We start from the raw sequence: 25618 nt of genomic DNA, 5'->3' as shown, positions 1-25618 counted from the left end.
GCTGGAAAGTGAGCTACATGTGGTATTCTTTTGTAGAGCTTACAGTAAAATCAGGAGCTACTGGCTGGTCCCATACTTAAAGAACTTGGGTTTCCGAACTTATGCCCCAGCGTATAGAGTGCTAAAAACAGACTTATCACCTACAATTGTCTTTGCCATGGCAACATTTTTGACGGCAATGTGGAGAGCACGCGCAAGAATTATAAAAGACTTCAATATGGCACCCCCTATTAACTTTTAAGCTCAAATCATACATCTTTTTAGACTCCAATTATGGCCTTTTAAAAACTTGCAAATACTGAAATCATTTTTAATGTTTTATGCTATGTTTATGTGTTTATCTTTTATGATCTGAAATGATCGAAATAAAGATTATTTAAATTGAATTGAATTTAATTTTCTAAGCAGTCAAAGTCCCCCTGAGAAGGCTTCCTAGACGCCCAGAGGTCTCAGACCACAGAATTAGAACACTGTCCAACATACTAGTACATTAATATGGAAACTAAAGGGTCACTATCAAAACTCAAAATGAATATAAATAATTTTTTGTACAATAATTATCATAAATTGGGAAAAATAGATAGTTATCAAGTGAGAAGCAACCCATGAGGCTTCAAAGAATCGTGGATGTGTGCAACAACCAGGGCACATGAGTGCCAGGGCTTTATTGGATATGGCATCAATGAAGACTAATACGAGGTTGAAGCATGGCTTTAAGAGGGCCGGGTCATGTCAGTGCTCACCACTCGCAGTTATAAAAAGCAGGTGCTGAGATTGGTACCTATCGAGCTCTCTGTTTTTGCCCTCACCCTCGGGTGGAAAAAAAACTTGGCTTGGCAGCAGTTCTCGGTTTTAAATGTAACTTTTTTTTTCTTCGTTTTTTTTGCAATTCTATATAGAGTGAACTCGACTGAAGGTATTGAAGCGCTTTACAGGGACACCAGTTACATTACGCAAAAACAACGCTCATGTTATTTTTGGTGGTACTGGGGTTGGGGGCTTGTCCAGAATTATGGAATGGTGAGCCAACGCAGAGACTCAAACCTACTTACCCCTAGCTCCAAAGACGGCGTCGGCAACTCTAGCCTTATGCCACAACTTCTCCCACAAGAACTAAACCATTTTTAATATTATATACAACGAAGCCATAGTTATTTCTTATTTACCTTATGCAACTACTAACCATTGACGAAACCAATAGTCCTGTTTGTTGTAGGTGTAATGTTACTTGTTGTCTTATATATCAGAATGCAATGACAGAAGCAGCAAAATAACAGTCAGGCGGCACACTATGCTAAGCACAGATTTTTAGAATACGTGCTTAGCATTCTTAACCCACGCCCATAGTTACATCGACTACGCCACTTTGGGAGACCCCCCCAGTTTTTTTATCCCACCTAAAGCCCTGGGTGGAAGAATGCTAAAGCTGATTTCTTTCTACCTCGAGGCACTAAAGGCTGGTCTAAGATGAGATAGGAATCCCCTGCGTGCATTATCATCTCGGGAGCCAGTTTTGGCAACAATAAACGGCATTGTAAAGTCTATCTCCAGGAAAGTGGATGAATTTAACACATTCAATAAAAGGTTTACTACAACAAAGACAATTCATGGCATAATAGAAGACGTGGTCTGAGAAAAAGTCGAACAGTCATCCAAAGTTACCATAAAAACGCAGCTACTGATGCAAGAGAAGAGAGCTCTTTACCTGATGACAGGAAGCTTAGAAACTGCTGAGCAGCAGAACCAAATATTGATGCTCTGCTTCTCAGAAGGGGCGGTGGGGGCAAGACCTTACCCTTTTCATAGCATGCTGGATAATGGTGACATTGGTCTAGGACAGAGAGAACAATCCGTTCTATATGGAGAAATGCCAGTGGGTCTCTGAAATCCGGTAATGACAAAGCTGACTGAACATCGACGAGTCACCAGTTTCTGAGAGAAACAGGGAGTATTTATGCAGCTAGGGTCAAAGAGAATCTCCAATACTGAGGACAAACAGTTTCTGAGAGAAACACGGGGTATTCATGCAGCTAGGGTCAAAGAGAATCTCCAATACTGGGGACAACCAGTTTCTGAGAGAAACAGGGGGTATTCATGCAGCTAGGGTCAAAGAGAATCTCCAATACTGAGGACAACCAGTTTCTGGAAGAAACACAGGGTATTCATGCAGCTAGGGTCAAAGAGAATCTCCAATACAGAGGACACAAAATGCTGCTTTTACAAGATATAGTGTCAGACTCTATGAGGGAGAGAATAGCTCTAATAAATGTATGTGGGGTAGGCAGTTCCTAAAGAAGAATGAGTGTCTATGTTGGTCAACAACTATTCTGTAGGGTACACAGTGGGTGTGACCCTGCAAGAATCAAATGCCGAGGCATGAGGCCTGACTTTTATTTCTTGTCAACGATGCTTCTCCTCTGACAGGAAGGACTTCGTTTTAGGGATCCCGACGAAGCGGAAGTTCTGCGTTCCACAGTGTGGGCATCCAATGATTTCTTACGGATCCTGTATACACTAACCAGACCACTGAGCTTGTACCGGCTTCTCTGTAACGAGGGAGGGTGGGTGGTTCATTGAGAAATGTTGTTCGATGGGCCACTATCAACGCTTGTTTTATACCTTGATTTCTGAGGCACTTGTGGTCTTTAACCTGAAAAATCTTGAAGCAGGCTTCCAAAATCTGTTCTCTCTGTAACTTGTGTTATGTTTTGAAAATCCGTTATAATCGTACACTGTTGATGCTTTTATTTAATGAAAAAGAATACGTTAGTACTAATAAAAAATGACTATATATTGGCAGGGCACGTGTTTGTCATTGAGATTTTTACCATCGTGGCTTCATCCCTCATGACTCCACCGTAACTCCCTTACGGCTGCCCCTAGACCCTACCCTAATTTGTGGGGTCGCCGTGTCTTTTTTCAAATTCCAGCTCTGAGTGGAAGGCACGTGAATATAAATTGTCTTTATTCCAGTAAATTCCCAGTAGTAATGAGTACTGGTCCTTAAACGAGGAAAACGCTTAAAACTGGATAACCCTGTGATCTGTAATGTGATCTGGGCGATCATTTATCAGCAGCCCACTATGTACCTGTTTATTGTATTGCTCTCCTTAAACCAGTTGTCCTGTAATTATGCGATTATTCCTATTTTGTATTCTTACTTGATGTCGATATTGCATTTGTCCTTCCATCCTTATGTAAAGCGCTCTGATATCCTTTGGGATCTTGTTTGCGCTATATAAAACTTTATAAATAAATAAAAAAAAAAAAAAATAGCAGGGTGTTCAGTCTTCCTCTTAAGGAGTAAGAGGGTAGTTTGCTATTTGCAACCCTCCCTCCCTATTGGCTGTTCGCAGCTTCCAATCGACCGACCCTGAGCTTCTATTGGCTGGGCGTCACCTGCCGCTACCTGCACAGGTAGGGGCTCTAGCACAAGGAAGGCTCCACCTGTGTCCTCATTGGATACGGTGATTTGCTAGAGGGTGCAGTCAGACCGGGGCGGGCGTCGTGCCATCCTTGCTCTTCCTGGAGAGGCTGTGCCCACCTGGCGCAACCTTTCCCCATACATCATCGCCTTCTCCCGGTCTCTTTCTATGTTCAGCTTCTGGTGCAGTCTCCTGCCCCCGCCTGTCTGTCTCCGAGACCACACGGGCACGAATCACCAGCCCCATCCACCAGGCTGACAGTAAACGTGAAAGGTCGAAAAGTCCTCAGTCTCGGGCTCGTGCGCCTAAATCGAAAGAGCAGGCGCGAGGCAAGTGAGAGCGCGACTAAATAGGAACAGGGCGGGGGGCACAACTGGGAGAAAGTAAGAAAGAACAAGAGGGAAAACGGTGTAAGAGGGATAAGTAGAGGAAAATATGAATAAAGACCGAGAGAAGGAGAGGGACAAAGACTGAGTAAAACTGAGAGAGCAGACAATGCGAGAGGGGAGAGGGGGCGTGCTGGGGGCGGGGAAGGGGGTTTACAACCGACAGAGGGGCGCTCAGCTGGCCCTGCTGCCTTCAGCCTCAGTGGGTGTGAAGTGCCGGCGCCTGTGAGGGACTCTCCAAGCCCTCGGGACGGCCCCCACCCAGCGGGAGAGGGCAAACCCCCGCGCGCTGGAGCGTGGATCGTGCGGCAGAGAGCGGAGCTGCACCAGCCCCTCGCCCAGAGCACCTGCCTCTCCACAGCTCGCGCTGCACCGCTCCCCGCCTGCAGGGGCGGGCTCGCGCTACACCTGAGCCGCGGACCCGAGCGCGAGACCGTCTGTGTGTGGCTCCAAGATACCCCGGGCTACGGGAGCCTGCTGCGACCCGCGCGCCTCCTCGGAGCCAGGGGCGCCTGTCTGTCACAGACCCAGAGGACGGCGGTCTCTCCACCTGAGCCTTAACGGCCCCCGGCCGGGCGGCGTCGCCCCTTCCCCCGCGAGCCCCGCCGCCTCTACCCCGGGAGGCGCCCTCTTCACCTTCAACTCCGCAGCCAAGGACTGACTTCCAGCACTGGGCCCCAGCAGGTAGGATCGTCACCCCCAGGGACTCTCGGCTGCCGGGCACTCTTAGGACATGCCATCTGCGGGGGCCACAGGGCATCACTGCAGCAGGTGGTCTGCGGGGCAGCAGAGGGGGCACCTAGAGGCAGCTCGTGTGGGCGCTACGTGCCACCTGGGAATGCTCATGTAAAGTGTAAACAGACGGTTCTGTATGTGGATATGTGAAAACCGGTCTTAACAGCAGTGTTTACCAAGGAATTCTCAGGAGTTCCTACCCGTGGAATAACTTTGCAATATTTTTTAATAATGTTTTCTAATTACTCTCTAAATGTTCTGTTGAAAGAAATGGGGACAGGAGTTTGAATCGGTAAAATGTTCTCGTAAGGAGTTTCGACCCATGGAGTGTTAAACTAATATCTATGGAACGGTCTTTAAACGAGCAATATACTTAAAAAGGAGTTTTTGTCTGTGAAATGATCCTATAATCAACGTGTTTATCAGAGTATGTTTCGTAACAACTGTTATTAGTTTTGGACTTTCCTTGTAACAAGAGTTTGAATGTGTAAATTGCTCTCATAATTAGAGTTCTGTCTGTGGAATGTTCTTATAACTGGGAACCTTATTTTACTAAGAGCTTCTATATGTAAAATATTCTTCTCTTCACATGAGTGTTTTTAAGGGGCTGCTCGTGTAACAGAAGTCCCTGTCTGGGATAGTCCTTAGCAGAATTTCCTTTCAGAAATGTTTATATACCAGGTGAATGTATTAAGGGAATGATCATATACCTGAAGTCTTATCAGGGATATTTATGACAGAAGTACCTTTTCAGGAATGTTCATATAACAGGCGCTATTTTAAGGGGATTTTCATATTTTAGAATTCCATGCATTGGACAGTTATTGTAACAGAAGTACCATTCAGGAATGTTCATTTACAAGGAGTTCTTGTAAAAGAAGTCTGTCTGAGATTGTTCTTATAACGGAAGTACCACCCACAAATGTTCCAATAAAAGGAGTTATTTTAAGGGAATTATCCTATGATATAAGTTTTGCCTGGGTTAGTTCTTATAAAAGAACTACATTTCAAGAATGTTCACATAACCCTAGTTCTTTTAAGGGAACATTCATATAACAAAAGTCCCTATTTGTGAAACTCTTTGTAACAGAACTACCGTTTTGGGAATGTTCATATAACAGGACCTACTTTAAGTATAACCAGTCCCTCTATGGGATAGATAGCTCTTGTGACAGGCCTATCCTTTGGGAATGTTCCAATAACAGGAGTAATTTTAGGTGGCTGTACCTATATCATAATTCCTTGTCCTGGATAGTTCTAATGACAGAAGCACCTTTCAGGAATGCTCATATAACAGGAGTTATTTTAAGGGGATTTTCTATAATAGAATTCCATGTCTGGGATATTTCTTATAACAGAAGTACTTTTTGGGAATGTGCATAGGACAGGAATTATTTTATTGGGATGTTCCTATAACAGAATTCCCTGTTTTGGATAATTCTTATGACAGAAATACATTTCAGGAATGCTCATGTAGGTGGAGTTCTTTTAAGGGCATGTTTGTAAAACAAAATACCCTGTCTGGAATAGCTCTTATAACAGAACTACCTTTCAGGAATGTTCATATAAGTAATAGCAAGAGTGATTTTAAGGGAATGTTCGTATAACAGACGGCCCTGTCTGGGATTGTAGAGCGAGCACCATGCAACCACTTTGGTTTTAGGGCATTGTAAAGCAGATTGATGCTTGTAGGACAGTAGTCAGGGAACAGGAGCAATCGGAAGTCACAAGTACAGAGCCGGAATCATTGCTCTGTGTAGTATAACACAGGCTGTACTTTCTACAGTTCAGAGCATTATCCTAACCCGCTCCTCAAGCGTGAGGTTCATTATCAATGGCGCTTTACACTGAGCATGTGATTATTTGCAGAATGCTCCTATATGAGAATTACATTTGGAATAATCTAATAATATTGTATAATTTTTGCATCAATATAATAACTCTTCCTACCTCAAACAGGACGATCAAGCACATTGGTGGATGCAATGCGCACTTCACACTATAATGTGCTTGTTTGAGAAGATGTGGGTTTGTAGTGTGGCCTATGTCTGGCATATTTTGTTGCTGTACGTGGCGACCAGAGCAGCGCTCTTACCTTGTAATATGTAGCTGAACTTGGCATGTGGTGGATTGAAGAGGCGTGATGGCTAGAGCGATACAGCGCTATATTATTCTTGTGTCTAGGTGGACTGGTGCGGGGTGTGCATGCACGATGTCCATCAGTGTGATAGCGCCCTAAACGCAATTCTGAAGTCGGTTCGGCCAATCGGAATGCTAAAAATGAAGACATTGTCTGCTGTTGTGTGGAAGAGCAAGAAGCAGACCTGTGGGCCGTGCTTGGGAGACTAGTTACAGTAGTTGGGTTTTGTAACGTGATTATCTGCAGAATGTCCAGATAATGTGCAAATAACCAAAGATGTTCACACTGAAAATGTACCTCCCGTGAACAGCAACAAAGTACTCTCACAGCAGGGAGATTCAGCGTGTTTTCTTCTTCTTACTTTTGCAATCTGAGCAACCTGCTAATCCAAAACAATCCCGCAGCGAGAGCATGGGATGAAACTCGCTTGCAGGGTTCTGGATCAAGTCCATTTTCCATAAAAGGGAAAAACATGTGCCAGAAACTTCAGCTGGAAGATTCTGTCAGGAAGGCATTTCTTTCATATGTGTCCAAGCGATCAGCTCGATACTGTCGACGGCCCCACATGTGTATGCGTTGCTGCTCCCATGAGGGAGGTACCATAACACCACAAAGAATATCTAGCTCCTACCCCACGGATTCCAGACAGCACTTTTTCTATTTCAATATTTTTACTACCTTTGGAATTTCATGCCAATTTTATTTTCTTCATCTCCTTTCATATTTTTATACAGTGTGTATTTTCTGCAGTCTGTGCTTCTCTGTGGAGTTTAGTGGATTAGAGGAGGGGGCGTCCACCAGAAACCATGTCATTGGTTTGTTTTTCGTGAATCAGGGCATAGCAAGGACAACTTGTGGAGATCAGTGTGTTAACTGATCCATACTGCCCTTGTACCTATACTTCCCTTACAAACTGTAGCGACATCTTATTTTATGTTGCATAGTTGTGTCAAGTAACAGGCACTGGTATGACATCATATCATGGTCCCCTTTTGCGGAAGTGGTTTCAGGCTAGAGCCTGAGTGGTTGGATTAGTGTGGTGGTGCGTGTCCTGTGTAGGAAATGTTGGGTATGGTACATGACGAGTGGAGATGCAGACCCATTGTGTCGTTGCATAATTGCAGCTGTGGCTGTACATGCAAGTAATGCTGGGTGAAATTACTTTTACAGCAAATTTGCCTACATAAACAACCCAATGTCACTCTGCAAGGGACATATGCCTTTTGTGGTTTGTGCACTTTGTGTGGTTCTCCCTGGTAAAATGATATCCAGGGAGAACCAAAGGAATGTCTGGGCCTCATTTTGGTTGGGCGAGCAACGAGCAGTACCTGAGTCACTCAGTTCTTTATTCTGGGGCCATTTTAGGTCGAAGCCTACCAGACAGCCCAGCTGTCGGTTTGCTAAAGATTTGTTGAGGACATTCTGAAAGCTTCCCTGGGAATGCATTCGCCCCTTGCTTATCATTGGCTTTGTGGTTTGTAACTCACAGTTGCTTGCTTTCTATTTCCTGGCTTTATTTGTTTCAGGCTGTCCAACTTGTGTTAGTCCCTCCTGTATAGCATTGCCTTTTTACCTGGCTCCTTGTATTCCTCCATGAGTGCTCACTTTCGGTAAACAGGCCTTTACATTTTGTTCTCATCTTGTCACATTTGCTGGGCATTCAAATACAGAGGTCAAATGACAGGCTCTGTATGAGGGAGCCTGGTGTTTACTTTTCTTTTTCTGACTTCAAAGTGCGATGATTTATGTGACAATCTGGCTGGAGTTGTGAACGTAAAGGCTTTTTTTTTTTTTTAGCATAGAACAAAATGTAGGTGCCTTTAAATGAACTGTGCATGTATTTCAGAATATATTCAGATTAGGGAAGCACACATGAAGCACATTTTACATAATTCTGAAGCCTGTGGAAACAAATATTTGAATACGATCAAAGCAAATCAATAAACTAGGTCCTGGCATTTCCACACATTATTGTTTGTGTGCTGTATAGTTTTATTAGTAAAACTGTATGTCTATGTAAATACAATGGCCATTTCTATTGTAAAGGTAATGCCTGTAATGGCAGTGCACTCCCACACCATGCATACTCCACACTACACCACTCCACACTACGCTTCTTCTTCTTCACTCTTTGCCACTCTACACCCCCTCCACTATATACCACTCTACAACCCTCCAGCCTACACTACTTTATGACATGGCACTCCACTCTGACACTCCACTCCACTTCTCATTACAACACTCCATGCCAATGCACTCTACACCCCTCTGCTCTTCGGCACTCCATTGTAGGCCACTCTACGAAATGGCACTCCACTGCAATCTAGACACTCCACTCTACTTCAGGACAACACACTCTATGCTACTCAATTCTACTCCACTCTGCATCCCTCCACTCTACGCCACAGCACTCTACTCAACTCTAAGAAACTCCACCCTACTCTATGCCACTCCACTCAATGATACTTTACTCTATGCCACTACAGTCTGGTACTTTACTCCACTCTATGCCACTCTACTCCACTCCAGTCTATGACATTTTTCTCCACTCTCCACCACGCCACTCTACACCCCTTCTCTGTATGCCACTCCGCAACACTCCATGGCACTCTACTCTGCTCAATGCCACTCTACTCTATTCCACTCTATGCCACTCCGCTCTACTGTATGCCACTCTGTGTTACTCTATGCCACTAACTTTTAGCTATGCTGAACAGCAGGTGTGCTTGTGTACAACATAGCTAAAACACATTGGCGATGCCAATAGCTCTTTATAGGTGAGACGTATTGGCGTTGCCAATGCTTGTTTTCTTTCCTAGCTGTTGGAAATTACTGTGTGCACAAGCAGTGTAAAGTACAGTGTCCTGATAAAGTGGGTTATTGCCTCAGTGGATGATGTGGGAGGTGGAAACGCTTCAGAGGGCTACAATTACTGCATAACGTGATTTTCTCAAATTTTGCAGGCATAATATACATTTGCAGAGACATAAGCTTGACCATTGCATTAACATTGTCATGTGCTTTGCCAACTATATATCAAATTAATTTTTGTAATATTGCTAAAACACACAACATAAGCTGAATTGAATTAAATAATTGAGTGTCATAGATCTGTGCAGATTGAGTTAACTGCTGTTAAATGCTCAGTTGCCCATGTGCCAAAGATGAAAGTAGAGCACACAAACGGAGAGAGCAATTCCCTGCTGTTAACGTCTGATAGTATGAGTGTAATATACAAAATTACAACTGGTTAGTGCCATCAACATGGTTGTCACAACACTTGGTGCCAAGTGACCTCTTGGCGCATCAATATATATATTCAAATACAATCTAGTGAGTGAAACTGGCGAGAATGCGCCGCATTAGCCACACATTTTGCTTTTTCTACAGCACGTTTCAGTACAAACTACCTCATAATATGATCTTCCGTTGCTGCATAATCCCAGAGGGCCTGCACATAGCTCCTCTCTATGAATTTACTCCTTCCTAGGAGGAGGGTTGAAAACAGGCTTCTCAGTCTCTGGGTGACTTTGGCCCAGCCTGCTTCGAGCTGCCACAGGTCCAGGAGAACTGCTCAGGACATCTTTGGAGTAGATTTAATGAGGACCATAGAGTGCAGGTGACTCTCTCTGTAAAATGTCATTAATTGCATCTTTTTTATGGGGTGGGGGGTAATGAAGATTTTTTTTTTTTACACGGGTGCGGGGAGTTAAAAAGACTGCACCCTAGAAGCTCGTGAGCCGATTGTCTCGAAGGGTTTCGGGTGTTGGCGGGGTGCTGGTGTTAATGACAGTCTCAGGGCTTCTCACAAACCATCAATGTCGCCGTGGGCTCCAGGGGCCCTTAGAGCAGGATACTTGCTGTGTGTTGGATGTAATGCCCAGCACAAGTCAGCAGTCTAGTGTTGAAGCCTGTATTCACACTGAACACCCACCCACCACTGATGTCACTGGTCATGTGACACAGCATCAATAAAAGAGGCCGAGCGCACGTGCTCTGGGCCAGTTGCACCTAGTATGCCGTGTGTCCTGTAGTCCAGTCATTATTAGCATGAGGGCCTAGGGCCCGACCCTACATTGGCCTTGTAGACTCGGGAGTAGATCGTAACTCGCTTTACTACTAGACATTCGTCGGGGGAGATGGGCGGAGGACGGAGGGGGCAAAGAGGAGGATGAACTAGTGGTAAGGATGTGATGTGCAGAAATGCTGGGACTTGAACCTGTGGCTGTGATGTGCCCAGATCGGCGCAGCAGGCGCGGAACCCTCTAAGCTGTTTTAGTCTAATAAAACAAAACCGAACAGTTTAGAAACAACTAAACCACGCAGGAGACGCTTCCACCTGTGTTTCTTCTTTTAACATTTGTTCCTTCTAGTAAAAATGTCCGTGTTTTGTTCACCTCACTAGTGTGTTTTCATCCGTTATATAAAAATACTGGCATTGTGCATAAAATACGAGCCAACTGGCAACACCCATTGCCGTATTTGGATTTTTCAGCAGGATTGTTTTTGAAACAAAAGCTCTTACAATTTAAGAGAGAGAAAAAAAACGGCGTCTTTAATCTCTGTACATTCTTTCCAAGAGAGAGCGACCAGGCTGACACCACAAACCTGCCTGCTGCAGCGTCCGAGCCCGTCTGCACTGGTAGGATATGCCCCCAGACTGGAGGGAGGCTGATAGGCACTAGCACAGTAGAGGCCGGACTAAGAAGGAGCTATCTCTAAGAACATTCTGGAACGGGCGTGACGGAAGACGATTATATTAAAAGCAAATTACTCGGGGGCCACTGGAAATTAAATACACATAGTGCTGGAATTGGAGAAAAAATTACTCCAGGAACCCATAAATTCGGGGTTAAATTGTGGGAAAGTGGTTGGAGTCACGAGGGGCGGAACTCAAACAGATATGCCCATACTGAACAAAACAAACTTGGACCCGCTGAACAGTGACACCTACAGGCCGATTTCAAATGAACCTTACCTGGGCAAATTGATAGAGCAGATTTCACACAGATGTCACAATTCATTGAAGATAATTCCATTCTTTCAGACTTCCAAACTGGATTCCGTCTGGGAAGAGGCACAGAATCTGCCCTTCTTGCCATCTGGGATGACCTGAAAAACACAGTTGACTGCAATGGTGTTGCTGGGCTACTTCTCTTGGACCTCTCGGATGCCTTTGACACAGTTGACCATGACACTGATACAAAGACTCTATGAAGCCGGCATAAAGGGGAATGCTTTAGACTGGATCACGTCCTACTCTCACTACAGAACTAATGTCCCACCTTTCTCATCCAAACCGTACTCCACAAAAGCAAGGGTCCCTCAAGGCTCTATCATCTCCCCCATGCTTTTCAATATCTACATGAAGTCATTACCGGCACTGATCAATCAATTTCACCTCACGTGCTATAACTATGTAGACAACACACTCCTTCAACTGCAACGCCTAAAAGACATTGGACACTCACACATTTTCAGTTGTCTCAGAGCTGTGGATCAATGGATGGCGTGGAGCCATTTCAAACTGAATGCTTCCAAAATGGGAATACTTGTGTGGCGATTGGAAATATTACCTGCTTGCTGCATGGCCTGATGAACTGGGAAAACCGCCTAAAATATCAAATGAAGTAAGAAACCTCGGAATGACCCCGTGGTCCAAGCTATCGATGAATGCCCAAGTGAACAAACTAGCAAGATCAAGCTTTGTTACTATACAATCTCTGTGACAAATCTTACCCATTTTTGATTTCCACACAAGGTCTAGGCTACTATCTCCCTTGTTTTGTCCAAACTCGATTTCGCCAATAGCCTTTACCACGGATCACCTTTAACAACCATGAAAAGACTACAATGGATTCCGAACTCGGCTGCCAGACTACTCTTACATATAAAACCACAATAACATATATCCCCTGCCTTGAAAACCCTGCATTGGTTACCGGTTCCCAGAAGATCCATGTTCAAGCTGCTTTGTATCACACACAAAGTGATACATGGAAAGAGACCGCTCTTCATCTGGAATAAAATTTCAAACACATTCAACAAAGGAGCCTCCGATCTAGAGTGGCACCTCTCCTCAAAATCCCAAGATACAAAAAAAAAACAATGGGTAGCACATCATTCTCTTTTCCAGCAGCCAAACTATGGAACTTTTCACACACCCCCCCTCCCCCAACATAAGATTCACAGATAGCCCCCTCATCTTCAGAAAACTACTCAAGAATTGGCTTATCCCCACATCACCGCTATACGAAAACAGATAGAAATATACAGCATAACTCTCTGTATACAAGCAATTATTTCTACTATAGATATGTATATATATATAGGTGTATTGCTTTGTATAAACATGTAGAATACTTATGTTTAAAAACGTATTATACATATATATTCATTAGTTCTGCTTAACAAATGTGCATATTACTGATAGTTACATTATTCTATGTTTTTAACATGTATATAAGTGACTGCATAAATAGGTAAATCTTTCTATCATAACTATCTACAATTTCTTCACTATTGATCTACAAATATATATATATATATATATATATATATATATATATATATATATATATATATATATTTAAAGTACAACTGTTGAAAGCTAGAGTTTATTTAATGCATCTTTAATCTATATATATCACCTTCCTTTCTGCAGCTATATACTTCCATTTACTTATGGATCTATATTGTTGTTACTTTTAGAGCTATATATTTATTACTTTTCTTCGAAATCAGCATATCCAATGCACTACCCTATTTTCCATCCTGTACCGGTCTCAATATAGCCTCTAGCTCAACTCTGACTCTTCTCAAACCTCTTTCTACTACTCTTTCCAATGTACTACCCTATTTCTCACCCTATACCACTATCAATATATCCATTACCTCTAATTTCTCACTCATCGCGGGTTCCAGAGTAGCATGTACATTCCTTACCCCTGCCTCTGAGAAATAAGGGGGACCTCTCCTCCTTTAAAAAAGGATTAAAAACATACCTTTTTAGGTCTCGCCTGTCGATGCGCATGCGCATCGAGCAAGCGAGACTATAGGGGCTCATCGACTCTTTATCTAACTGCAAGGAATCGTGGCGATTCCTTGCAGTGCCCGTGACTTTTAAGGTCAATGCGCATGCGCATTAAGCTTATGCGCATGCGCATTGACCTTAAAAGTCACGGGCGCGTGCACGTCCGTGTTTGTTTACCCGCTCCGCCCCCTCCCGCCGTGTCGCATTTCTCCTCCCCCCCGTCTTGTACTCACCTTCTCTCTCTCCCATCCTGGTATCTCTCTCTCACCCTTTCTCCTCCCACCCTGCCGTCTCCCTCACCCCCCTACCATCTTCCCGTCTCTCTCACCCTCTCTCTCATCCTGCCGTCTCTCTCACCCTCTCTCCCAGCTCGTCAGCCAGGCTCCCTCTGACAGCCTCCCGCCTTCACTGCCCGCGTAGAAGATACCGTCCGTGTTTGTTTACCCGCTAGCTCCGGTTGCACGCGTCTGCCTCGTCTTTTTCCTCTCTCAGAGGTCTTCGGCAGGACGCGCTGTTTTTGCATCAAATTGGCTGTTAGATCTGGCAAACAAAAATAAACAAGTCCGCGCCTTCGTATTATGTATGTGTTCCCCGGCGTTTTGAACGCGCCATCTTGGAGGGGAGTAGTTCCTACCGAAATGCGTTTTGTAGTACTGGCCAAACATATTTTTTTTTCAGTTTCTCAGCCTTGCTCTGCCAGCGCTGCTTCCTGTCAGGCTCTGACATGGCCCCTTCTGTACGGGCTCACCGCCCCCTCTTCCTTTTCAAACACACACTAAGCCGGGAGGCTGATCCTGTGCAGAAAATATCCCTGACATTTGAGGCGCTCCAGGGATACAGCGCGCATGCGCACTTCGCCCCACCCTCCCGAAAGGAAGCTGCCTCGCATAGGAGCCATACCTAGCATAGCCTGCATGTCAGAGCAGTTTAACTTGCAGCGGGCTGCGAGGACAACTACCCTCTTCTTTTGTTCTCTCATATCTTTGCTCGCTTTTTAAAAAAAAATATGAACAACCCGATTTAAGGCTTCTAGCAACCTCGTAACTTGTATCGACGACATAAACAGAATTTGTTTCGCAGCCCCCTTAACCTGAAACCCTTGAAGGGTGTTTCATCGCCGCCGTTGGCTGAAGTTTATTTTGCGCGTTACTTTTGGGCCTGCAGTCGGAGGCCGGGCCTCTCGCTGTTGGGGTGTCGGACCGAGCCTGGAGCTCGCCGCTTGCCGCCTTCCGCTCTCCGCCTCCGGGTGAAAAAGCACACGAGCTGGTCTTCTCTGCTCGCCCGATCAATGCTGTTTATGAAGATGGACCTGTTGAACTACCAGTACCTGGACAAGATGAACAACAACATCGGCATTCTGTACTACGATGGTGAGTCTGGCCGGGCGTTTGAAAAGGGCAGGGGATGTCGGTTTATTTCTATTTTCCCTCAGTTGTAGATGATCTGTCCGATTAACATTATTCCTTGTGAAACATTTATAATTTTAAACCGAGCGAACCGGCTGATGTTTATTGTAGTCGGTAGATTGTCACATGTCTCAAAACTGCCTTTTTAGAAAGCAAAGTTAGGGCCCGCGTATACAAAGTTAGATAGAAGTAACCGGATAGTTGACTGCGGGGCACTGAGAGCGCCTCTCAATACGTCTGCATTCAGTGTGTCTGAACACTCAACCCCTCACCCTCACTCACCCTCAACCCCTCACTCACACTCTCTCACTCACTCTCACTCACTCTCACTCACCCTCACTCACCCTCACTCACCCTCACTCACCCTCAACCCCTCACTCATCCTCACTCACCCTCAACCCCTCACCCTCACCCACCCTCAACCCCTCACCCTAACCCTCACTCACCCTCGCCCTCACTCACCCTCACTCACCCTCACTCACCCTCACTCACCCTCACTCACCCTCACTCACCCTCACTCACCCTCACTCACCCTCACTCACCCTCACTCACCCTCACTCACCCTCACTCACCCTCACTCACCCTCACTCTCACTCACCCTCAACCCCTCACTCACCCTCAACCCCTCACTCACCCTCAACCCCTCACCCTAACTCACCCTCACTCACCCTCAACCCCTCACCCTCACTCACCCTCACTCACCCTCAACCCCTCACCCTCACTCACCCTCACTCACCCTCAACCCCTCACCCTCACTCACCCTCAACCCCTCACCCTCACCCACACTCACCCTCACTCACCCTCAACCCCTCACTCACACTCACTCTCACTCACCCTCACTCACCCTCACTCACACTCACTCTCACTCATCCTCACTCACCCTCACTCACCCTCAACCCCTCACTCATCCTCACTCACCCTCAACCCCTCACCCACCCTCAACCCCTCACCCTAACCCTCACTCACCCTCGCCCTCACTCGCCCTCACTCGCCCTCACTCACCCTCACTCACCCTCACTCACCCTCACTCACCCTCACTCACCCTCACTCACCCTCACTCACCCTCACTCACTCTCACTCACCCTCAACCCCTCACTCACCCTCAACCCCTCACTCACCCTCAACCCCTCACTCACCCTCAACCCCTCACTCACCCTCAACCCCTCACTCACCCTCAACCCCTCACCCTCACTCACCCTCAACCCCTCACCCACCCTCACCCTCACTCACCCTCACCCTCAACACCTCAGCCTCACCCTCACTCACCCTCAACCCCTCACCCACTCACCCTCACTCACACTCACCCTCACCCTCACTCACCCTCACCCTCAACCCCTCACTCACCCTCACTCACCCTCACTCACCCTCACTCACCCTCAACCCCTCACCCTCACTCACCCTCAACCCCTCACTCACCCTCACTCACCCTCAACCCCTCACTCACCCTCAACCCCTCACTCACCCTCAACCCCTCACTCACCCTCAACCCCTCACTCACCCTCACTCACCCTCAACCCCTCACTCACCCTCACTCACCCTCACTCACCCTCACCCTCACTCACCCTCAACCCCTCACTCACCCTCACTCACCCTCACTCACCCTCACTCACCCTCAACCCCTCACCCTCACCCACCCTCAACCCCTCACCCACCCTCAACCCCTCACCCTCACTCACCCTCAACCCCTCACTCACCCTCACCCACCCTCAACCCCTCACCCTCACTCACCCTCAACCCCTCACTCACCCTCACTCACCCTCAACCCCTCACTCACCCTCACTCACCCTCAACCCCTCACTCACCCTCACTCACCCTCAACCCCTCACTCACCCTCACTCACCCTCACTCACCCTCACCCTCACTCACCCTCACCCTCAACCCCTCACCCTCACCCACCCTCAACCCCTCACCCACCCTCAACCCCTCACCCTCACTCACCCTCAACCCCTCACTCACCCTCACTCACCCTCAACCCCTCACTCACCCTCACTCACCCTCAACCCCTCACCCACCCTCAACCCCTCACCCTCACTCACCCTCAACCCCTCACTCACCCTCAACCCCTCACTCACCCTCAACCCCTCACTCACCCTCAACCCCTCACTCACCCTCAACCCCTCACTCACCCTCACTCACCCTCACTCACCCTCAACCCCTCACCCTCACTCACCCTCAACCCCTCACCCTCACCCACCCTCAACCCCTCACCCACCCTCAACCCCTCACCCTCACTCACCCTCACTCACCCTCAACCCCTCACTCACCCTCACTCACCCTCAACTCCTCACTCACCCTCACTCACCCTCAACCCCTCACTCACCCTCAACGCCTCACTCACCCTCAACCCCTCAGCCTCACCCTCACTCACCCTCAACCCCTCACCCTCACTCACCCTCACTCACCCTCAACCTCATGCTAAAGATTTACAAAAAAAAACATAAACAATTCTAAAAGCACTAACTCTAATGCTGCGAGACCTATTGCATTTCTAATGCTTGTTTCAAGGATACTGTCAAGACTGTGAGAGTATAACACCGCGTATGGTTGGTCAAAAGTCAAAGCGCCAGGATACCCTTTGGGTGACAGTCTCTGCGCTATATAAATATGCCATACATACATATATGTATTCACCAAAAATAAGCACTTCAACACCCCATCAGGGGTAGCAAGCGCACTATAAATGCAAACCTTTCTCCCTTCTCTATCCCTCCACTATCCTTCTTAATCCAAATAACTGACTAGCATATCCACCACTCAAATCACTTTCATACTTTCACTTTACTAATTCACCACTAATCCTTAATGAATCCGAAGTAGCATGCTACTTGCTGAAAAAACGCTTCAACACCCTATCAAGGGTAGCATGCGCTATATAAATGCAAACATTTTTCCCTCTTCTATCCCTCCACTATCCTTCTCAATCCAAATAACTAACTTACATATACACAGCGCAAATTACTTTCATATTTTCACTATAATAATTCACCATTAATGCTTTATGGGTTCCGGAGTAGCATGCTACTCACCGGAAAGCACTTCAACGCCTCGCCAGGGGTAGTAAGCTCTATATAAGTGCACTTTCAATTACAAATTACAATTACAATCCTCAAAGCAGAGTATGACAGGCAACTTATTTAGTTACCGTAAAAACATCTGCTGCAAAGTAGTTGGAAACGAAGATGTGACAGTAAATATAATCTAGATTAATGAATTGGTCTCCAAGAGGCTGCATTTTAAAATATCTTAGAGGGTTATGTCACCTGTGTGCCCTGTAATTTTGAGAGGATTATAATAGCAAGAAGTTAACTCCTAGTGGTTAACACAGTTCTTGGAGAGTTCTGTGTTTTGTACCAGTGTTGTGCAGCCCCCACAGTGCGAGGGGGGTGTTTGGGAGGAGGAGCTCGTGGGGGCACCCTCAGCAAAAGGGGTAGGCGAGAAAGAGGGGGCCCTTTCATGTACTTTGTGAGGGGGCCCTCAAGTTTCGGTACGCCACTGTTTTTGTCCATTCACATTTTTGACTCAAAGTAGCAAAGAGCGTTAATGTGCCTGCTGCAAAGCACATCGTGTAACAGGCCGATCATGGATGTCTTTTTAGGTCTCGCCTGTCGATGCGCATGCGCATCGAGCAAGGCGAGAGTATTGGCACTTATCCGCTCTTTATCCACACTGCAAGGAATCGTGGCGATTCCTTGCAGTGCACGATAAATTTAAGCTCAATGCGCATGCGCATTGAGCTTAAATGCGCGTGCACATGCCCCCAGCCGCCTACTCTCTCTCACAGCCTCCCCCAGCTCCGCCCCCTCACTACTTGATTGCACGGCCGCTAGGCCGTGCCTCCCCTACTCTCCTCCCCCCTCCTCCTCTCCTCCCCTGCCTGCCTGCCGCTAGCCTTGCCTACTCTCTCTCGCAGCCTCCCCCAGCTCCGCCCCCTCACTACTTGATTGCACGGCCGCTAGGCCGTGCCTCCCCTACTCTCCTCCCCCCTCCTCCTCTCCTCCCCTGCCTGCCTGCAGCTAGAAAGCAAACAAAATGTTAGCGGTAGCAAGCAGCAGTATTGCTCGATACCCCGACCTCTTCCGGTGAGAATATTAATGGTGTTATGCTTTGGCGACTTTAAGAACGGACACATCTTTCTTGTCGGATAATGATTTTGTCCCTTTGTTTATTATATATGTCGGAGTGTTCCCGGCTTCGAGTAAACAGCTGACACCTATCCTGAGCAGGCCCAGCTGTCCCGTCGGTGACCAGCCGTTACCATTCCTCAGTTTAGATTTCAAGTTTATTAAATAGAAGGCGCTCCCGTACTTTCCACCTCTCGAGTCCCAGCGCCGCCGCTGTCGCCGCGCAGCTCGTGTGCTGCCAGGTTCATTATCCCTTCGGCTCGATGCTTCCCACGTTTGATTGCAGCTCCCATGGAACGCGTTGGGCCCACTGGTGAAACCCGATCTCCCGCCTTCTCAGGAGCTTGTGTTCCAGCCGCGTCGTTTGTATGGCCTTTCTCACTTTCACCGGCTAATGCTTTATTTATGTAGCGTGCTGTCAGCACTGGAGGCTGCAGCAGCCGGTTCCACGCGTTCTTGCAGCTTTTGTTAATGCAGGAGAGGTGATCGAGGCGCTGCGCATGTTCACCCTCTCACGTCCCCCTCGCCCCACAGACCCCAGCCAAGGGAGCTCCCAGTATAGAGCGGAGGGGCCCCTCAAATTCATCCTCTCCCCTCCCCCTCGCCTCACAGACCCCGGCCAAGGGAGCTCACATTGTAGAGCGGAGGGGCCCCTCATGTTTATCCTCTCACGTCACCCTCGCCTGTAAGACCCAGGCCAAGGGAGCTCCCAGTATAGAGCGGAGGGGGCCCCTCATATTCATCTAATGAGAAATGATGATCGTTGTCTGAGAGAAAGCAATTGTTAAATTGTTGTAGACTCTAATGGCTTACAGCTGGGTATGTTTTCGAATTTGTTCTCGCTAGCCCAGGCTCATTTTTAGCCACCGTTACCAATCACAGTCAGACGGATGTGTTCTCTTTGTGCAGCCCAGTTACATACATAACAATAAATAATAGAAGGGTGTTGTTTTACATACATTCAGATCTGTGGCACTCACCCTCAACCCCTCACCCTCAAACCCTCACCCTCAAACACTCACTCACCCTCAACCCCTCACCCTCAACCCCTCACTCACCCTCACTCTCACTCATCCTCACTCACCCTCAACCCCTCACCCACCCTCACCCTCACTCACCCTCAACCCCTCACCCTCACTCACTCACCCTCAACCCCTCACCCTCAACCCCTCACTCACCCTCACCCACCCTCAACCCCTCACTCACCCTCACTCACCCTCAACCCCTCACCCTCACTCACCCTCACTCACCCTCAACCCCTCACCCTCAACCCCTCACCCTCAACCCCTCACCCTCAACCCCTCACCCTCAAACCCTCACCCTCAAACCCTCACCCTCAAACCCTCACCCTCAAACCCTCACCCTCAACCCCTCACTCACCCTCACTCTCACTCATCCTCACTCACCCTCAACCCCTCACCCACCCTCACTCACCCTCAACCCCTCACCCTCACTCACTCAACCTCAACCCCTCACTCACCCTCACTCTCACTCAGCCTCAACTACTCCCCCTCACTCACCCAAAACCCCTCACCCTCACTCACCCTCACCCTCACTCCCCCTCAACACCTCACTCACCCTCACTCGCCCTCACCCTCACTCCCCCTCACCCTCACTCACCCTCACCCTCACCCCCTCACTCACCCTCACTCGCCCTCACCCTCACTCACCCTCACTCGCCCTCACCCTCACTCACCCTCACTCACCCTCAACACCTCAACCTCACCCTCACTCACCCTCACTCACCCTCAACCCCTCACCCTCACTCACCCTCACTCACACTCAACCCCTCACTCACCCTCACCCTCACTCACCCTCACTCACCCTCACCCTCACTCACCCTCACTCGCCCTCACCCTCACCCTCACTCGCCCTCACCCTCACTCACCCTCTCGCTCACTCACCCTCAACACCTCAACCTCACCCTCCCTCACTCACCCTCACTCACCCTCACTCACCCTCAACCCCTCACCCTCACTCACCCTCACTCACACTCAACCCCTCACTCACCCTCACCCTCACTCACCCTCACTCACCCTCACTCACCCTCACTCACCCTCACTCACCCTCACTCACCCTCACCCTCACTCACCCTCACTCACCCTCACCCTCACTCACCCTCACCCTCACTCACCCTCACCCTCACACAGTGCAATAGGTCTCGGAGCATTTGAGTTAGAGCTTTTAGAATTGTTTATGGCTTTTTTTATTTGTAATTCTTTAGCATTGGCTACAGGAAACAAAAATGCTAAAGATTTACAAAAAAAACCCATAAACAATTCTAAAAGCACTAACTCTAATGCTGCGAGACCTATTGCATTTCCAATGCTTGTTTTATTTAGCTAGGCAAGTGCGCTACTGCTTTTGATATAGAGATCACTTTGTACATCCAGTTCATAAGGTGCAAGCCTTCTAATATGGCACAGTGGTCAATTTACTGGCATCAAGCAGCTGTATGCAAACTGTTAAAAAATGGCTTAGAACCTTGTTGTGTTTTTTTCCTCAATCTATTGTTATTTTAAGATTGGGAGGAAGGGTTCTTTTGGCAGATAATAAAGACTTATTAGTACAGACAACCACAATCACAGTTAGGTTTTATATCCTGACTCTGTGTTAAAGAAACAAATCTCAGGCCATATTTATTATCAAAAAATGTATCACAAGTTAATATAATTTACTTAAGAAATAAAAAATACAACTCGTTCAAAATTGGTACTAAATCTCTCCATCATTTTGAGTCCTTTGCAGAGTACGCTAGACAAGACATTTCTAGCCATCCATCTCTCCCTAGCCCCAATTTCGGTGAGCTTGTGCTCCGACTCAGCTCCAGGTTGTCCCTGCATCTTACAGGCAAATAAGACCCCACCCAGCTCTGGGAGAGGTCCCCAAAACTTAATTCCTCAATACCTTCTGAACTGAGCCACGGTCTCCTTTGGTGCGAACCTATATACCCATGCCAGAGGCATTCCCTCAAGGTCCCCCGGCATCTGACAGGAAGATGGATTGGGTGACCACACCATAACTTGGCCCATTATCGCAGACGGCACAGATGATGAAGCTTTTATAATATTGTTTTTTTTGGGTTCAGACAATTGGGCAAAAATTCTACCAGTGACCTCATTTGGGGCGAGATATTTAAGTCTATACATTAATCCAATCTCCGGCTTCATATTGAAAAAGTTAATCATACATTTTAAGATGCTCCTCAATGGTGTCAAGAGAATATTATTATTTAAGTAACCCTTGGTCGAAGCCATCATGACCCTTGGCTTAGACAGAACCTGTCAAGATGGAAGAATCACAAGGCGGTTAGTGCTTGCAGTGGTATTGTAACATTTTTCAGGCACATACAAACTTCTTAGAGAATCTGTCCTGTGCTATGAATTTACCCGGGCTTACTCATTCCTAGAAGACTGTATTTGAGCTCTTTCTTCGGTAGTTTTGTATTTGTACATTCCGATCTTGCTTTGACAGGTTCGCTTGGATAATTTTTGCCAGCTATACGCAGGTCTAGACAGCTCTTTTACAAAAGTGTGATAGAATCCATAGAGTGCTCTTTGTGATGAATGCAAGCTTTATTTTCTGCTTTTGAGGGATAGTGCACATTCAGGAGTATTTGCTTTGTTGCCTGTTTTGTTTTTTAAAGACCTAAGTTGTTTGCGGATTTCTGTGCTGAATAAGTACTAGAATCTCAATTTTCCACCAGGTGATGGTTAGCTTTTTCTTTTTCTTGTGAGTTTTATGTATATGCTTCCTATAAGATTTTTATTAACTCTACTGAACTTTACAACAAACTGTGAACTGAACTTAGGGACCCGAGGGGTCATCAAGCACAACCATGCAAAATGTAAGGCATGCGTGAGTGTCAGCGCGTCATGGTGTGTGTGGGCAGTCACGGTGCAGCCACCTGGGTATTACTTCTGAGGCAAAATGGACCAGTAGTGCACCTTTTAGTAATGGCTTGTGGGAGAGAAGCCCTGGACTGGAAAAGTTGTGAAAACTTTAGACCTAAACCTACTGGCAGTCCAAGAATTATGACAGTAAATGTGGGTGGGAATAAACAGACTGTTAATTTATCACAGATGGAGATGACGGAGAGCAAAGTCTTGAACATTCTTGATAGCCGGCAAAGCAAAGGTGACCGATTCTACCCCAGGCTTCCCGGCCTTAGGGAGGCACAGACTTGTTGAGAAATTCAACAAGTTCCCTTGGGGCTTCCACTACTGATCTGGGGAGATCTGTGAAAGGGCTGACACCCTCCTCATGTTTGCGTAGAAGGCACACAGTATACAATTAAGGCCCAAATATTATCCATCTGCTTTGCACATGCAAAGAACTTTTGAGCGAGTGCAGAGCACTGCTAAGGCCACTCTTCAACCGTAAAAGAATACGAATGCGCAGGCAGGCGGTGCCAAGCGCGAATCTAAAAGAAGCGCGCCCTTAGGACCCGCCCCCGGTCACATGCTTGTAGGCGGCCGGCTTGCCCAATGGGCGACCGGCCGCCAAGTACTTCCGGTGTCAGGATGACGCATTTCCGGTGGGGCAGAGGGCGGAGACCTTTGGCCTATTTAGGGTCAAGTTCCCGTGGCCTCGGTCTCTTTTCCCTCTGCCACACCAGCTGGCTGATCTTGCTCCGTGCGCTCCCCCCCCCCGGCCCCCCTCCTTAGAGCCCCTTTTTAACTCCCACCCACCCGTCCCTTAGCTCAGTGTTCGGAGGGGGCAAATTGCGGTAAAGAGACCTGCGAACAGTGACATTGACTAACACAATGGACGGGAGTCCGCCTTGCGTACTCTCTAGGCCAGCACTGAGGGGGGAGACGGTAAGCTCTCCGCTGAGAAAAAGTGACCACCGGCTGGGGAGGCTAGGGCGACAGATCACGAGCCTCCTGGGCAGCCTGGTGGTTGGAGGGTGGGCCCTGGAAATGGCGGACAAGGATCAGAGGTTGGGGCCCACCACTCAAGGGCGCAGGTGCGGTGCACCTTGCGTGGGATTCTCAGTTTGAGGAATGCGAGCCAGAGGGCCCCTTGGTGCTGGGGGGATAATAATTTTGCAATTATGAAAGTCAAAATTAAAAGTGTGTTGTGGATATTAATTATGCATGTGATTTGCTTTTGTCATGTTTATGAATTGTGAGATTAAACATGGCCGTTTTTAACCCACTCAAATCTCTCTTGGTGATTTAAATGTGGGGATGCAAGACAGCTTAGGGGGAGGCAGGGACTAGACTGGGGGGTCCGGGTCCTATAAAGGTGTGTTTTTTCTGGAGAGGATGTACAGTTAACTGCCGCCTGGTAAGATTCATGGCCACAGCCGAAAAGACACTGAACAGCAAAGACACACCTGAAGGGCTCAGCGGGCATGCAGTGGAATTAGAGGATGGTGTCTAAAAACATGGCACAGCAGCACTTTAAGCCTCCCACGAATTACAGCTTGGCGCCAAGAACCACTTAAGAGGCTAACAATTAAAACGCGGCCTCACTGTGCAGCGAATAACACGTTTGTTTTCGGGGGGGGGGGGGGGGGGGGTTGGATCTCTTTTCACACTTTTGCACTGCCCCTTACCAGATTTAGGAAAATCTGTTTTCTAATGACTGTGGCCTGTCGTAATTAGGATGACACTAGCTCAAGCTGCTACCTTGTGTTAATGTCGCTTTGTCTCATCACTGAGGTCAGGGTGCACATCCAACCTTGGTAACTAATCACTGGGGACTGCCAGGAATGTGAAGACGATCCTCGAAGCTGCCCGCCTCCTCAAAAGCTGTATCCATTGTTCTTCCGAATATTGTGGGTTCTAACGCAGAGAATATAATGAGATCCTGCGATAGGCAAAAAGGTCATTTATAATTTTATTGTTGACTATTTTGCACATTGTTGTTTTCCCCATTTTTTTACTCAACTGTTTAGAGCTCACTGAATTCTTTTATCTTGCCATTTTTGACTAGCACGAACCCGTTGATAAGATGCCAAGTGGCTAGCCACCTAATGCTGCTTTTATGATTCAGTGGCTACACCTTACTAATACTATATCTTAACTATAAAGTTTATGTTTTAAATTTGGTGTGGGTGGAGAGGGAGTCAATACTTGACATTGTAAGCGACAAAGGCCGGTCTTCTTGCCTATTGAATCACCCTTAACTGTTTTACTCATACATGTTCCTAATGAATGGAAGGTTAATGCAACTGCAAGGTTAAAATCGTATTAAAATACTTCTGCTTCCCCGCTACCAACGACAACTTCCGGGTCAGGATATCCTCAATGCAACTATACCAGTATTGCCTCGCCAATTATTGAAAACGGGAAAAAATCTGGAATTTGAAGCTTATGTCACGGCACACTTGTTGCTCTATGGACGTATCAGTCTAGACATGGT

The 25618-nt window shown here is 47.1% G+C and overlaps 1 protein-coding gene across 4 annotated transcripts in view; it reads left to right on the top strand.

The window, feature by feature from the left end:
* The first annotated feature begins 4063 nt into the window (after window positions 1–4063).
* ADGRG1 (adhesion G protein-coupled receptor G1) overlaps window positions 4064–25618 on the top strand; it is a 526961-nt gene continuing 505406 nt past the window's right edge. Inside the window, exon 1 of one of the 4 annotated variants that reach the window (XM_086945009.1) lies at window positions 4064–4495. The gene's annotated coding sequence lies outside the window, so the exon portion shown is untranslated. The remainder of the gene's footprint in view (window positions 4496–25618) is intronic. The other 3 variants (XR_015302413.1, XM_086945013.1, XM_086945012.1) reach the window with 3 other exon arrangements.

Source organism: Lissotriton vulgaris, chromosome 12 (assembly GCF_964263255.1).
Source record: "Lissotriton vulgaris chromosome 12, aLisVul1.2, whole genome shotgun sequence".
In the NCBI taxonomy this organism is placed as follows: Eukaryota; Metazoa; Chordata; class Amphibia; order Caudata; family Salamandridae; genus Lissotriton; species Lissotriton vulgaris.
This window is presented reverse-complemented; position numbering and strand designations above follow the sequence as displayed.